This window comes from Dasypus novemcinctus, chromosome 1 (genome assembly GCF_030445035.2).
Source record: "Dasypus novemcinctus isolate mDasNov1 chromosome 1, mDasNov1.1.hap2, whole genome shotgun sequence".
Lineage (NCBI taxonomy): Eukaryota > Metazoa > Chordata > Mammalia > Cingulata > Dasypodidae > Dasypus > Dasypus novemcinctus.
The window spans coordinates 63,772,426-63,789,658 of NC_080673.1; the positions used below are offsets into that span (position 1 = coordinate 63,772,426).

Genomic DNA, 17,233 nt, shown 5'->3' on the forward strand with positions numbered 1-17,233 from the left:
GATGTAGAGGGTAAACAGCAAACCTTGGGTCGTGAGATAATTTTTCACTGAGTGAATAAATGAAGTGTTTGTTCCCTCAGTAAAAAAAAAAAAAAAAATACTTGCTGGAGAAAGATTTGCTTCTGAACGCTCTCCTACTTTTGGACAATGTGCCTGTCCACCCTCCAGGCTTGGAGGATGACTTACTGGAGGAGCACAGTTTCTTCACTATAAGGTTCCTGTCCCCCAACACTACTCCTCTCATCTAGCCCATGAACCAGCAGGTCATTTCAAACTTCAAAAAGTAGTACTCCAAGGCATTTTTTCAGAGGTGCTTTGAGATAACCTCTGACATCCAGATGATCCTCACAGTATCCTTGAAGGAGCATTTCAATATCCTGCACTGACTTAACTTTATTGATAAGGCCTAAAATGAAGTCTCTTATAGAACAATGAATTTGGCATGGAAGACTCTGTGGCCAAAGCCCAAACACATGGGTACAGATATTGTGCATGATATTGTACTGGGCCAATCCATGGGTCTGGAGATCAATGCTTCTGATAATGAGGAGTTAGTGTTGGAACATCGTGAAGAGCTCAGCACTGAGGACCTGAAGGAACTACAGAAAGAGCAGCAACAAGAGGTGACTGAAGACATTTCTTCGGGTGAAGAAGAGACAAAGGAGGAAGTCCCCAGTTCCTTTATAAAAGAAATGTATAAAATGGCATAAGTTCAAAACTTTGTGGAGAACTACCATCCAAAGTTCTGATAAGCAGAAATGTGAATTTATTGAATGACCAAACAATTTCATACTTTCAAGGAATTCTGAAAGAGGATAGAAGCAGTCCTCATTGGATAAATTTTTGGCGATGGTGACAAAGAGTGTGTCAGAGCCTGTGGTGCAAGTCAAATAAAGGCAGAAAAGAGAAAACACCTGAAGTGCAAGTACCTGATATTCTATTGGAGGGGAACTCTCCTCCCAAGCAACACTATGATACCTCTCCTCCTCACCACTCTCCTCCCACCACCCCATTAGGCCATGGACTTTTCTCAGTACAGGTAAAGTGAAGTTTTTCTTTTATTTAATCTAAGTATTTATTAAAGTTTAGGCTTATTTCTCATGTAAAGTTGTTATACACAACCTTATCTTTTCACATATTGTCTTAAAAATGTGCATTGTCTTTGGTTTGGGAATGCATTACATTTATTTACATTATTCCTTATGGGAAAATTTTGTCTGATACCCATCATTTTTAGTATTCATTGTGCCTCATGGAACCAATTATTGATGACTTCCAAGGTACCACTGCATTGTCAGACTCTTCTGTGCTTTCAAACGAGGCCTCCAGTACTCTTCATGGTGCCTCTTCATTTGAGCTGTTGACCCCTAAAATAATAAAAATATCCACCACATCTTTGGACAGAGCTCCTAAAGTGGATGGAAAGTGCATGCAGTTTCAGACTCCAGCAGCACCTGCAATGGCTTGATATGGCCAGATTTACAATGGCCATTGTCTTCAGACTGGCTCTGTTTCATAGTGCCAAAGGATGCTTTGCACAAAGTCAGTAAAACACTAGAGCCTCTCTCTACGGCCAATGGTACTGCAGCATGCTGGCTGTGTGAACGATATACCAAGTGGAGCAATAATTACCAGAGTAATGTGAGTAGAACCTAAACAGATACAATTGGTATTATAGCCTGCTCCCATGGAGAGACTACATGTATGGTATTGCAAAACTGGGAGTTCAAAGAGGAACTTGTGCATTGACTAGTATTAAGTGTTATACATATATAACTGATGAATACAATATCTCTCCTATTATAGATCATATGCAGAAGAATATTGAATAGGTTAAAAGTTTTTGTAAACTTATTTCATTTTCTAGGTATTTGAGGAACATACCTAGTATTGTTTGTGTTTTGCTTACCATATGTTTACCTTGTTGCTTATATTGTCTTTGTGAGTTTATGTCTAGGGCAGTGCCTCTCCATATACCTCTCCTAGGTGCCCTGGGCATAACCAATACTGTGAGAACTAGAGGTGGCAGTTTCCTAGACAGCATTTGAAACTTACAAGATCAAGGCCATCAGCTTTGGGAAGATGTAGCCTCTGGAGGCTCCTGGCATTTCTTATTCCCATGGGCCGTATGTCATGGCTGGTCCCCTTTTTGGGACTTCCTACCACCATTTTCTTTATACTTTTAATAGCACCATATATATTCAAAATTCTAACACAAATTTATTTCTTCCAGAATCAAAGCTTTCCAGAACAAGGAATTTAATCATTTGGGAATTTCATCTAGTTCCAACCAAGGTGCCACACCTACCTTCCCTCAACCCAATTAGAATAGTCAAGAGAGTTTCACAACTCATCATCACAGTCTTCCTCCCCAATGAGCTGGAAGCAGTACAGAAGAATAACCATCACCCTTCATCTTCCCCATAAGAATAAGGGTGTGAACTCTCTGAGGGGGAAGTTGAGGCAGGTTAATATAGGAAACAGGGAAGGTGACTGGTCAGAACAAAGCCCACCAAAGACCCTGGTCACAAGGTCCAGTTTGAAAGTCCCAGACTACTTTGTTACCAAATTTTGTTTAGGTTCTTGACTAAGTGGCAAGAAATGAATTTCAAGAGCAAGTCACATTAATTAGGCCAGTAATTAATTAAGGTAGGTAGGGAAGAGAAATGGGGGAAAAAACAGATCTTGGGTCTCATGTAGAGAGGAAAGGGCTGATAGGTGATAAAGAGAACTGATTTACAGAGTATACTTCCCATTATAGATTATAAATCCCTAGGTTTACTTGCATATTGATCCAGGTGGGGGTGAAGAAGGCCAGAATAGGGCAGGAACAGGCACAGAACCAGGACCTGTTACTTTCCTGCTTGCCTTTTAAACCATTAATTACTCCACCCCTTTGCTAATGGCAGGGAGGGAGTTCCAGCTGGTTGCTGTTTTGATTGATTATCCCAATGCATCAATTGCCTGGAAGGGCCCAATGATAAGGCCCCTGGAGAATATCCAGGGATTCTCCTGGTTTCTGGAGGAAATCTCATTTGGAATGGGAGTTCTTGGTGAATCTATTAGCAGCCATCTTGGGGGTATTGATGTCCACATGCACTTTTTGCCAGATTCCAGATCTGTCTATTGATTCCTTATCCAGCCTGCTTCAATTTTCATTATCTATTAATGGAAATATTGTTTGTATACTGTTAGACCAGCGCAATCTGCCCCTATTGTTCCCTATAAACATCTTTTCACCTGTAGCATCCTAGCCAATACTTTTCTTCAGTGGGCTTCAGCAGTAACCTGCCATAATCAAACCCAATGTTGGGTTTGTACAGAATTACTTCCTTAGGTGCTACTGGCCTTCCTTGGACTGTCAGTCCTACAAATTTGATGGTGTGAAACACTTTGCTGGCATGACAGAATACAACCCCTCAAAAAGTTTGGAGCAAAACCTCATTTAAGACTGAGATTCAGTTGTCATCTCTCAGTGTGACTTGTAATTTATATTTGCCCTTATAAAGGAATAGGTGAATGAGCCCAGACCTTTTTAAGAATATGCTGTATATAATGGTTTATGATGGTTAAAGACTGAGTCTGACGCCATAGATTATATCTCCCTTGTCTGCATGAAACAACAAGAGGGAATCCATGATGTGTAGTGGTTACCCCCTGAGTTGTGTATTTTACTATTACAGTTAGATATAGAGTAAAGAGCACCCCCTGGTGGTTCTACATTTTTACCATTTTTGTGCCAGGTGAAACTGCAATTATCACTGAATAAGACACATAACAGCTTTAGCTGTTGTCTTTTATACTGTTGCTGTGCAATGTGAATACAATACTTGTCCTATGGTCAATGCAGGCCACTATGTGGGAGTGGATGGTGTGGACACAGGGTCCCCTGTCCCCAAACCCTCAGCTTATGGCTGCCTTCATGGTGTAGACATTAGGTTAGTAACCATCCACACAGGGGGATAAATGTATATATGTTATCATAAACTATAATCTTTCCAAAGTAATAAAAGTACTTGGTAAACATCCTTCCTAAGGGCATAGTGAAAATATCACCACACCCCATGTGTATGCTTCATGTGACCCTAGCAGGAACTCTGATCTCATATCCTTGTTCTGAAACCCCTTATATATCATCCCTCATTTTCTCATCTCTGCAGAGTGCTAACTTCAGTCATTCTTTGACTGGCTGCCATCAAAGATTCTCTCTTGTCTGTAAGGCCCAATACAGCTTATGCCTGACTAAATGCTAGCTGTGTTCTTTGGTCTTGCTGCAGCAGCAAATTGTACCCTTCAGGAGTTGGGTTGTAACACCAGAAGACTAGTTATGATGGGGCTTCTTCCCTTTTTCTTTTGGGCTTTTTGTGCTTTGTAAGTGACAAGGAGATTATTTGCCCTTTATGGACTCTTTATACTGCAATAAATGGATCATTTGCTGAAAGTTTCTATTGTGCTGTAAACCTGTGTTACCACATACACTGTTATAGCAACTCACTACACAATGGCTTTTGCCTAATTCTAGGGTATAGTATTAGAAAGTGTAATTGTTCTCAGATATAAGTCAGATTAACCCATATCATCTTAAACATAAAAGCTATTAATTTCTCACCAATTTTCCATATTGTTTGTTTTACTTTTTAAATTGGAACAAAACTTGGGTGTTTAAGAGGGTGCTTTTTAGTGGGACTTTCTTCTTCCCCATCTCTCATACCAACATCATGGACCAGGAATATGGAGAATTAGACAAACAATGAATTATTTTCATGGAGGTAAAATGTGTACCTAGTGGAATTAGCAAATAGGAAGTTTATAATTCTTTAAATTCCAATAAAGCAAAACACTCTATGAAATCAGCACCTATTCAAACTATAGAACTTTTTATCAACTCAGAAAATTCCCTTTTTCTCCTTCCATTTAATTCTTAACATCTTGATAAATAGGCAATCCATTCTTATTTCCTAAACATGTATTACCTTTGTGTGTTCCACATATCATGTAAATGGAACCATACAATATACATTTTTTTTGTTCCTTTTAGCAGCTGTCCCTTTGGAAACCCTCCATTGGTCCATTGGAAAAGCCGCTGTTTCCGAATAAATCATAATTACTGACTACAAATTGTAAATGTAATTTTAGTTTACTTCCTCGCACTTGCTAACTTATGTTTTACAACCCTGCTGTAACCAGTAGCAATCTATTTGTCCCTGGCGGCTTTTTGTTAGTCCTTTTGTTTTTGTCTCATTACTTGTTATCTTATGTTAATTGAACTATTTACATCACTAAGATAAACTGTAATCTAATGCTTACCCCAGCTCTTCAAATAACTTCTTTAGACATACATTAATTCTTCTTCTTAAATTTATATTAATCAATCTACTTAAAATACTGCTGTAAACTGTAACCCAGTACTTACTCTGACTCTTTAAGGACCTCTTAGACTCTTAAATCTTACTCTTATGCTAACTGAATGATTTACAATGCTGTTGCCTATAAGGTAATGCTTCTGCCAGCTCTTGTCAGTCTTTGGGCAAGAACTTACACTCTTCCAAATAACAATAACCAATCAATCAATCTCCACATCCCTTTGTCTAAATTCCATTGGAAAAAAAAAACCCTAAGCCCAAAAGACCGATATGAGCCTGTTTACCTCCTGTTTTCCTACACAGTGCACTCTATAATAAAACATTTTCTCACTTTGAAAAGCTGGCTTATATGGATGTCTGAGAGAGAATATGGTTTGGTAACTTTGAAGTTGGGAGAAGATGGATTCTTCTAGGTTCTTGGCTATGTTACATAAAAGAATTTAAGAACATGCCAGTTTAGTTAGGCCAGCAGTTTATTGAGAAAATGGGAGAAGAGAACAGAAATGGGAGAAAATAGCAGATTATATATCCCTAGATGTAGGTGTGGGCTTCTCCAGACAGAGAGAGAGAAATTTGGCTTGTATAGTTATCTTTATTAAGCTATTAATCACTCCTCCTTTGCTAATGCTTGGAGAAGGGGCACCAGCTATTTGCTGTTCTGGTTGTTGGCTCCACCTGTCAATTCCCCAGGAGCCCCAATGGTGAGGCCCCTTGTGGGTATCCTGGGCTATCCCTTGACCCTGAACATGATTTTGTTCCAATCTCTTTGTTCCAATCTCACTTTAAATGGGGTTCTCATGGGGTTCTTCTGGCAGCCCTTGGTGGCAGTCTTTCCCTCAGGGGGTTTCCAGTCTTCTTGCACAAAGACTGACAAGAGCTGGCATAAGTATTACCTTATAGGTAACAGGATTGTAAATCATTCAGTTAGCATAAGAGTAAGATTGTAAGAGGTCTTTAAAGAGCCAGAGTAAGTACTAGGCTAGTTTACAGCAGTATTTTAAGTAACTTGATTAATATAAATTTAAGAAGAAGAATTAATGTATGTCTAATATGTTGCATGGCCATGTTTTTTTGCCAGGTCATAGACTTGCCTTTCCTTTGTTAGAACTAGCCTGCCTCAACTCTTCTTTCTTTCCATGTAATATTTTATAAAGACCCAAACATTTTATGCATATTCCAGTAGTTCAATTCTTTGTTATTATTTCTGAGATACTGCTTCATTTTATATATATATATATATATATGTACACACACACATAGTATTTCTTTATCATTCTTTTGCTAAGGGGTGTTTGGGTTCTTTCAACTCTTAGGGAATTGAAGAATAAATCTGCTATAATTAGCTAAGAGTAAGTTTTTATATAAGCATATGTTATTATTTCTCTGGGATATATAACTAAGGATGATTATAATCACAGGTTAGGAATTAGCAAAAAATTATGATTACCAATCATTATATGGAGGCCTCTTTATTATAGAATATCAAAAGTTTAATATCTGAAATTACAGATACTATATTTATGGTTACTGGAGACTTAACCTCACCCTTGTGTATGCGTACTATTGTGATGACAATTATAGATTGAACTCACACTTCTGCATACGTATTATTGGAATGCTAACCACCCTACCCACTGCTGGTTAACATCCATATGAAATGCCTTCTAACTGACCTTGTTCGGTAACCTCTCTCCTAAATCCTTGTTACTGACCCTAGTTTGCTACCTGTATTAGTCTGGGTTCTCTAGGGAAAAGGATCAACAGGACTTGTCTGTGAATAGATTTTATAAACTTCTTTCACATGACCATGGGGATGTACAAGTCAAACAAGCAGGTTGCAAACCAGGGAATCTGATGATGGTCTGACAAAGGTCCTTGTTGAGCTCCCAGGAGACATTTTGCTGTCTAAACATGAGCTGGGAAGTTCTCTTTGAATGCTGAAATCACTTCCCTTTTTAGGGCATTCAACTGCTTGGATAAATATCATTCATTGCTGACAGCAATCTCCCTGTTTGATGTCAATGTAATTAGCCACCTAGGCAGTAAACTCACTGATGACTAAAGTCCATAAATGTCCTTGTATTGCAATTAACCCACCGCTTGCTGGACCAACAACTGGGCAAAATTATCTAGCTGAGTTGACATATTAGTCTAACTATCACACTTTCCCACTCCCATCCATCCTGTTCAGTCCCTTAATGTTTATTAAAGATGGAACCTGTATTCAACTCCACCCCAATTATTCATTAACATCCCAATGTAATAAAATATTAGAATTTCTGCAGATCATGCAGGCAGTTTTGACCCAGAAGGCCACTTTGCTCTATTACTTGCAAAACCAATGGAAATCTTTCTCTCTTTGAAACTCAGGTGTCTCTAGAACACACATGGTGGGAGGGAAAGAATCTGCTTTTACATGGTATCAATGATGACCTGGGTCAAAAGGCAAAAATATTTGTGTTTTAATTTTTAGGGATGTTATTAAACTATTTTCTGCAATGTTTGCCACATTTCATGCTTTCAGATTTAAAAATAAAAAATAAAAAGCTTCAAAACAGCTGCATATCCAAAATGTAACCAATGCTAAGAATTAATAAATGATTATAATTGCTGACTCATTGTACAGAAGCTTTTCTAGCATATTACAGAATAGCTAATAGTAAACAACTGAAATTACTGAAACTTGTTGAGCAAGAAAGCAGTTGCTTTGATCTCTGATAATGATTGTAAAACTATATAGCCTTTAACTTGTGACTGTAAAGACCTTGTGATTTATACCCCTGTTTTGTACCCTGCTTCCTACCCTGTTTTACAACTTTAAAGTTTTATTCCCTGTAACAGTGTGATATCATTTATGAATTCCAAAAATAGATATCATATTATGTTTGTGAACTGGTCTGTTCCTCTGGGCACATTAGATTGTATTCAAGTCAGAGATTTCACTTTTACTTGATTAAATTATGATTAGGGCTTTGATTTGGCCATGTCCATAGGATGTTGAGTCCCCACTCCCTTGGTGGGTAGGAAGAGATGTCTCCATAGACACAGCTGAGGACCCAAGAAGAGAGAAAGCCTGATAGTCTATAGCTAACATTGTGGAGAGAACAGAGCAGCACTGCCAGGAGAGAAACAAGCCCCAGGGAAAGAGATGAACCTTGTACCAGCCTGCAGCTGACACCAGAAGAAGCTGGAACCATGGAGTCTTAAGAGGAATGCTGAACCCTTCCAGAAATTGGCAGACATCTTGCTCTAACATGTGGCTAATGACTTTGGGTACTTCTTATGGTACCTTGAGTTGCACTCTGTAGGGCCTTGTGATTTTAAGCTTCTACTCCAAATAAGTACCCTTTATAAAAGCCAACAGAGTTCTGATACTTTGCATCAGTACCCCTTTGGCTGAATAATAGATTCCTTTTAATGTTTATTAAAAAAGGAAAATAAGCCAGCCCCACCCCAATTACTCACTTGCATAATCCGGCATAATAATGGATACTATAAAACTATCAAAATTACTGCAGTTCAGGGAGGTAGATTTTAGGCCATTATGTTTCTGACCTCCTTGCTATATGCAATAAACTCCTTCTTTGAAACCCAGGTGTCTCAGGAATTGATCTTTGAGGCATCAGGCTGAAAAGAACCCCATTTTTTCTCAATATCAACAGCATTTAGTGATTTGGTGCTTTCCATATTTCTTGTTTTTGTTTTTTTAAGAAGTCTAGTGGCTGTGCAATGGTGTCTCATATATATGTGTCAATATATATATGTGTCAATATATATGTTTTCCTTTGTAATTTTATTTTATGCATTTAAAAACATTATCCTTCTGGAGACTTGTTGGTGTGGGTGTGATATACAGTATACACAGTTTACACAGTATAGTGTGGTCTTAGTATAATTTTTATTTTGATGCAGCATGTTCTGAGTGCAGTGGACACTTTCTGCAAAAAGTTTGGTAAGGATGACAGAGATAGTTTTATGATGCCCTGGAAAACTCGAATTTCTAAATGTTTGCTGAAAGTGACCATTTGAACAGATATTGAACCAAGTTAGGTTATCAGGTATTGAAATTATGGGAAGGTTGTAAAATGTGATTTTGAATAATTTATTTAATTTGAATGAATTAAAATTTAATTTAAAGACATGCTGATGTTGAGTGTCATAAAACTATCTGCTGCTACATTCAGAAAAGGGGTCCATAGTACAAAAAAGGTTAAGAACTCCTGATTTAGACCATAGGTGATATCATAAATAGCTTCTGTCAATGTTAGTTATCAATGTCTTACAATCTTTTCTGTTTTCATGATTCCCATCAGTGCTTGTTTGCATAAACAGTGAGTCAGTAATTCCCCTCTGTAGAGTGCCTGAATAATCAATGGTGATTTTATTTTGAAGCTAGTATCTGGGTCAAAACTTCCAGCCTTGAAATTTATAAAACTAGGATCTCTATGTGTAGACATGTCTAGGAATGCTGTTTGTAAAGTATATGAGCTGTTAGTCTGATGCAGACAGGGTTGGGAGATTCGGCTGAAAAGAAAGTAGCAGCCATTAGAGACACATAGAGATACAGGGGATAAAGAGGTTAAGACAGGAAGTGGTAATCAATATCTTACAGTATATGGGTTACAGATTTGTATCTCTATATGTGTCTTCCAAATGGCAAGACTTTGGCTCATCAACTTACAAGGTTTAAATTACATAGCTTTTGATCAATAGATCATAATAGATTATAATCTATTTCTTTGTAGTGTTTTGTTTTTGTTTTTGTTTTCTGCCTGAGAAAGGTTTACTAGTAATGTCACAGTTTGACTTAAGATCATATGTCTGTTATATTGGGCTTCAAATTTCGGGGAGTTCTGGATCACAGAGTGTTTCAACAATGGCAATGGAGGGATACTGGTATGGGATACCAATGACAGGTGATATATGACTGACAGGGAGCTGTACAGAACATATGTCCAGGGTGCATGGTAATGTTTGGATATACTCATAGTGGCAACAATTAAAAACCACAGTAGGGGGGGTACTGGGTTCCTGGCCAGTGGTGCTCTGTCGTGGTCCCTAGGGGAGCAGCGACAGTCTCCCAGGTACAGTGGTGGGGACCGGGAGGGAGTGAGGGTTCAACAGTGAGCCCCAGATGCTAATGACTATGCTTGTGAGCTGATAAACCCAAAATAAGAACAAGGCCTAGAGCAACTTTGTGCCTGGGAATTTCCTTCTGTCAGCCTTCATGTTACTCAAATGTGGCCAGTCTCGAAGCCAAACTCAGCATGTAAATGCAATGCCTTCCCCCCAGCGCGGGACATGACACCCGGGGATGAGCCTCCCTGGCAACGAGGGACCACTATCAACTACCAACTGATGATGCAACTGGAAAATGACCTTATACGGAAGGTTCAATGCGGATCAGCAGAATATCCATGTCTACATAAAATACCATGACTTTAAAATGCTGTTTGACCTAAAGTAAGGGGGAAATGGAAAAGAGAAATGAGTTTATATGGCTACGAGTTTCTAAAAAAGAGTCTGGAGGCTGGCAGAAGGTTTGCCCTCATGCACAACTGAGCAGAGTCAGAGAGACAGATAAAGCAGATACAACCCCCAGATATTGGTTCCTTTGAGGGCTAAAGAGACCCATGGGAGTTATGGTCATGGCCGATGGGGTTAACTACCAGGGCAGATGGCCCCTCTTTGGAAATGGTGTTTATGTGTGATGAATCTGGACTCAGATGGGATCTCCCTTCATAAGACTTTCATGCTAATGTGCTGGAGGTGCAGTTAATGTTGGGGTTTAAGATATATTTAGGGGATTTGAATCTCTGGACTGACAATGTGATAGCCAGATCCTGAGCCTCAACAGACTCCAGCACCTACAATCTGATTTATTGGACTTACCACACTCAGCTAAGATGGAGTTGAAGAAGGACAACCACCACACCATGGAACCTAGAGTGATTACAACTGAAAATGGGAGGATTGCATCCAGCATCCAGGTGGAATCTGACCCTCCTCTTGACATAGAGGTGCAATGGACACAACCAATCCAATGTCCACATAGAAGAGGTGGCATTGGATTGGGAAAAGTGGACATAATGGACAAAGGGTATGGGGAAAGGCAGGAAGAGATGAGAGGTGGAGGCGTCTTCGGGACATGGAGCTGCCCTGGATGGTGCTTCAGAGGTAATCACCGGACATTGTAAATCCTCACAGGGCCCACTTGATGGAATAGAGGAGAGTATGGGCCATGATGTGAACCAATGTATATGAGGTGCAGAGGTGCCCAAAGATGTACTTACCAAATCCAATGGATGTGTCATGATGATGGGAATGAGTGTTGTTGGGGGGGGGGAGGGGGTGGGGGGGTGGGGTTGAATGGGACCTCACATATATATTTTTAATGTAATATTATTACAAAGTCAATAAAAAATAAAAAAATTAAAAAAAAAAAAAAAGATCATATGTCTGTGTTGGTACAAGTGGAAATACTATAAACTGTAATTCCTTAGGGACTTGATTGATAAAACCGAATTGCTCAGAGATGTTTATCATGTGGGCCTGGTTATGGATGGCAAATTCAATAGTTAATATGATTGAGGGGAGTGTCTTCTTTTTGGGATAATCTAATAGGATTCGAGTGGGAATTTTCTAATTTAACAATTTTAATAAGGAGGGTAGGAAAGAAAAAAGGTCTTCGGGTAGACTGAAGATGTACACCATCAAAAGAAAATTTGTGTTTCGATGGGTGTGAACCCATTTGTAAATAGTATCTTTGAATATGTTAAGGTAAGTCAGGGTGAACTCTTTTTTTTTAGGTACCAGGACCAGGGATTGAACCTAGAACCTCATGTGTGGGAAGCCAGTACTCAACCATGGAGCCACATTGGCTCCCTTGATTTTTTTTTTTTTTAAGGAGGCACTGGGAATTGAATCCCAGGACCTCCTATGCGGGAAGCAGGAGCTCACATACTTGAGCCTTATCTACTCCCATCTGAATCTATTGCCAACAGAATCAGAGTTCGTCTTAATCCATATCACTGGAGGCTTTATAAAGAGAAAGCCACATTAAGGAGACAGAAGTCTGTGGACAGCAAAAGAAAGATCTCCATCTGAAGGGAGGCCAACGTGTGGAAAAAAAACCCCAAAAACTAGGGAACCTCAAGGATTGCTGCAAGCCAGCACCCAAATGCTAGGAGGTTTCAGGGAGAAAACATGGCTTTACTGATACCTTAACTTTGGACTTCCAGCCTTTGAACCTGTGAGACAATAAATTCCTGTTCTTAAGCCAACTGGTGTATGGAAGTTGTCATAGCAGCCCTGTCAAACTGGTAATGCTATGCATACACAGGTATATCTATATCACTTTTCTTGATCAAGTAGGAGGCATGAACATCTGCTAAGAGTGAGGAGAGGGAGAGGAAGCAAAGGTTTTAAAAGTTTAGAGAATGGTACCAAGAATTGATTATATTATATTAGCTTTAAAGAGGCTTATTTTAAAATTTTTATTAATTTTTTAAATAGACTTTATTTTCTTTTATTTTTTTAGAAGGTACTGGATATTTAAACCTGGGACTTTGTACATGCAAAATGGATGCTCAACCACTGAGCTATACCAGCTCCTAAAGAGGTTTAATTAACATATAGTTGAATAATTATTTATTAAAGGTGAACATTTGTGATAATATATTCCATAAAATGGAAAATCACAAATGCACACATGGGATCTGAAAAAAATTAGACATGAATAAGATTACTAATGTAATGATGTGGCTCTTGAATGTGATTGGTGGAATAATGAAACAGGAAATGATATTATTCTCTAATTTCCTAAGTTAGGAAATTCAGTAAAATCAACAATGAAGAATCACAATCTATGCAAAATAATATCTAGTTCTGCTTTTGTTTTTATTTCAATAAAAGTGGAATATCTGAAATATTTTGACATGTTTTTATTACTGTTTTGGTTGTGTGTGAGGTTCTGTTTTTTATTATTTATTTTTCCTTTTATGATATTTTAAATACAGTTTCTTGTGTGCATGTTAAAATGTCATTTTTTTACTTTTAAAAATATTTTTCAGTATACCTTAGTTATTAGCAAATCTATTCTATATAAAATACTGTATTTTTTGTCTTCTAAAGAAAACAATTATATATTTTTAGGCAATGGTTGACCTTGAAAACACAAAATATTCACAGACGACACAATTTTCAAACTGAATTTAATTGTTTAACTGTTGTTTAATTCATTTAATCATTTTTCTTTTGAGAGAAAGAAACATATTGAATAATTAGGTAAAAATTCATTCATCAGCAGCAACCACATGTATTTGGTGATTTTTGTATGCAAGGCAGAATATGATAATCTCGAAGAAATATATTCTCTGGCTAAGAAATCTTATTAAAATATATATATTATTTCAACAAGAAGAATTCAAAATAAGTATTTTTATAAAAAGAGAATTTTGAATTTGTCAATAGGGCTTTCTGATCTGATTATAAGAAAAGAATACCAAATTAGTAAACAGTATCAATATTAATGTCTATCATGAATACATACCATTGATGCTGTTAACAGAACAAAAGGAAATGAAGTAAATGAAACCTCTTGCAAAATACTGACTTTCATAATAATATGTTTTTCCAGGATCATGGTATTTAATTCTTAAAATGCCTTGATAAACATCAGTAAGGAATATTATCATATGACATATTTCTAGTCTATTGCCATTTTCTTAAATAGGCTATGTTTACTTATATTTTATAGTTTAATGGCAGGGTCCTTAAATTTTGTTTAAATGCACAGTTGTGGTGAAAGTCCTTTTAAAAAATAAAGTAGTACATGTTCACAGCATTTACAGAGGCTGCATTAGTGCAACTTTAGAGAATATTCCTAATAAATGCAGAGGAAAAATTTTGAGAGGAAGTTAAGGGAAATATTTAAGTTTTTATGATAACTCTCAATAAAGGAATGGTATTCATTAATCTTCTTCATCTTCTTTCTGCTTTTGTTCCTTTCCTCTTCCCTTTATTTCATGCCTATAGGATCTGGGCATGTAAAATAAATAAGTAATATACATCAAGAATAATAAAAATAGACTTCGGTAAAATGAAACATGTAGATTCTGTTTATAAAAGACACCTTCTACTAGTCCATGACAACCTAATTTATACCAAGTGCTTCCATAACATCTGTTTTTTTGCCAAGATAATGTACATGTATTTTTAAAATTAAACACTGAAAATGTCCAATATTGGCAATGGACTGAAATAACAAACAAATCAACAAAAGCAAAACAAAGAAATCATTTCGATGGCCAACATTGAAATCCAAAATAATTTGGGAAGCGCATTTATCTCAGGTGCTTTAAAGTTATAATTTCTGTTTTAGGAAGTAGGTAATAGGATAAACCGTTGAGATTATCTATCTGGTTTTAAATTTGTATATAATATTTACTGAATCTATTGCTTATCCATTGTAACGTCCTTATATTTTGAATAGGGAAACTACCTCATATTTAAATCATATTATTTGAATACTAAGTGGGATACTGGTAATAAAGTACATTGGGCAGTTCTTAGCACATAGTAAGTATTCAATAAATAAATAGTACCTATTTTTGTTAATTGCCAAATAACTGCATAGATGTCCTAAAACTCACAATTCTATCAGACATTATTTCTAGCTGAATTCCCAATGTTGCTTTCTCAGAAACCAATATGGAGTACATACCTAATTAGACATTTAGAGGCTTTATTTCTCAGTCTTACTCAACTTTTAAATGTCAAATTAATGTCTTAGCTTGCCATATTAGTTTGATGCTATAGTATATAGTACACACTGGTGTGCAACAAGAGCAATTTATTTTCTCATGATTTTAGAGGCTAGCAGTTGAAAACCAAGCATTGGCAAGGCCTTGCTTTCTCCTCCAAATTCTGTAGCAAATCCATGGCATTCTTTGTCCTGCATATTAGGCTTCCAGTGAGTAAAATTATCTAGGGAGAATGTATAATGTGAAAGAGTAAAGCATTTGGACTAAATCTCTGAGTTAGTCCAATCATTTATAGGGAAATCAAGAGAAGATCAAATTGCCAAAGTATGTCAGAACTAATAACAAAACATGAGTTAAATCAGGATACTGTGATGTCACAGAAACTAAAGTAAGAACCACTTCAAGAGTTACTTTGGGGAAATAAGCATGAAAAAGATAAAATTAAACATTTTAATTTTAAAATGCTTTTACATTTTCTTATTATATGCTCTTATTTTTCTACTCTCACATTCAGAACTTACTATATCTAGCAGTTTTAAGTAGGTATGCTTTCCTACATATGCCCACATCAATAAATTACCTCAGCCATATTTTCCTCTACATTTCCTTATTCTGCTGGAAGACATACTGGTTTTAGCCATTTATGTTGATTTACTTTAGAGATTCAATGTTTTTTGTTTTGTTCTATTTTTATGTTTTACTGTTATTTGTTTTTGTAATTGTTGGAAAGAAAGCTGTACCTATAAGAGAATAAATTCTAACCTGATTGTGGAGGCGAAAAGAATTTTGTTAATGATCTTAAAAGAATGGGTGTGCAACCAGAATACAGAGATTGGCACCCTGAATGGTAGAACACAGCAATATTTATTCCCTAAGCTTAACTCACAGATCCCTCCCCTGTTTCTCCATTGACTGGGTACTCCAGAGGTTACAGCCTATCTGAGATGTCTGACTAACACACATGAGTCCCATTCCCCACATTCTGGTGACCCTGGTCTTCACTTATTTTTACCCACATAAAGAATTGGCTCCACTTTCAAACTTGGCACCACCTTTCAAACTTGGTGCCACTTTCAAATTCAGTGCCAGAGCCACTGAGCCATTTTTCCTCCTTTCCTTAACTGCAGAGACTCTTTTAGCTAGTTTCCCTATTAGGATGTGGATGGAAACCACAAGGCTGTCTTTAGTTTCTCTTTCCCTGATTCCGTGTCACTTTCATGTGAAAGCTAAACTTAACTCTTTGTCTTACATAATGGAAGACAATTCTGAACTTAGGAAATAGTACACTGTTTTAAATTTTGAGATTATTTTTCTCAAACATTATCATCTTCTCATGGACCTTTGAAAATGATCTTGAAAACTTCCCATAGAAATTGACAGTCATTCATCATGTTCAGAGAAGAATTGTGTCACTTTACACAATCTATAACAATAGAACATAGATGTGATTTTAATAACCATATTCACATCACTGAAGTTAACAAGCAAGGCAGACTCAGGCAAATATTTTGTGCTTGTTGTACATTGAGAATGTGCTTGTGCTGAGGGAATCCCCTGCCTCTCCCTTCCATCCCACTATGTAATGCTGGTACAGGCTGCCTTCTGATAATGGAGCCCTTGGGTGTGTGTGTGTGTGTGTGTGTGCGCTGTGAGCTGCAGGGTGTGCACCTGTAACAGTTTGTGTGAGCTAGCAGGCCAATCTGGGCTAGCAGCTGTTGCCTCAGCCTGTGTCCATTTATCGCAAGGTAACCAGCATTTGCTTCTGTACTCCGACCTGCTTCCCACCAGCCTCCCTATATAAGCCTCTGCAAACTGCAGTGGGGGACCCATAATTTGGAATTAAACTCTCCTCTGGGTCTGTGTGCACAGTAAAACTTCATTCCTCCATCTCTCCAAGTGTCACCTTGGTTTCTCAGCAAAACCTGAACCTCTTCTGCAACATTTGGTTCCCTGACGAGGAAACCCAACCGAGAAGGCCTGTTGTGTCTCCGGCCTGGGAGACAGTGGGCACGGCCAGCGGTGGGCTTTGGATGAATGACGTAGGTGCCACTTGTCCACTTGACAGGACCTTCTTCTGAGGAGTTTCACACAGGGCTGCGTCCCTGC

The 17,233-nt window shown here is 37.7% G+C and overlaps 1 pseudogene; it reads left to right on the plus strand.

Annotated features, from left to right (window-relative positions):
- The first annotated feature begins 431 nt into the window (after positions 1-431).
- Positions 432-17,233, plus strand: part of LOC101442501 (leucine-rich repeat-containing protein 28 pseudogene) — an 87,957-nt pseudogene continuing 71,155 nt past the window's right edge.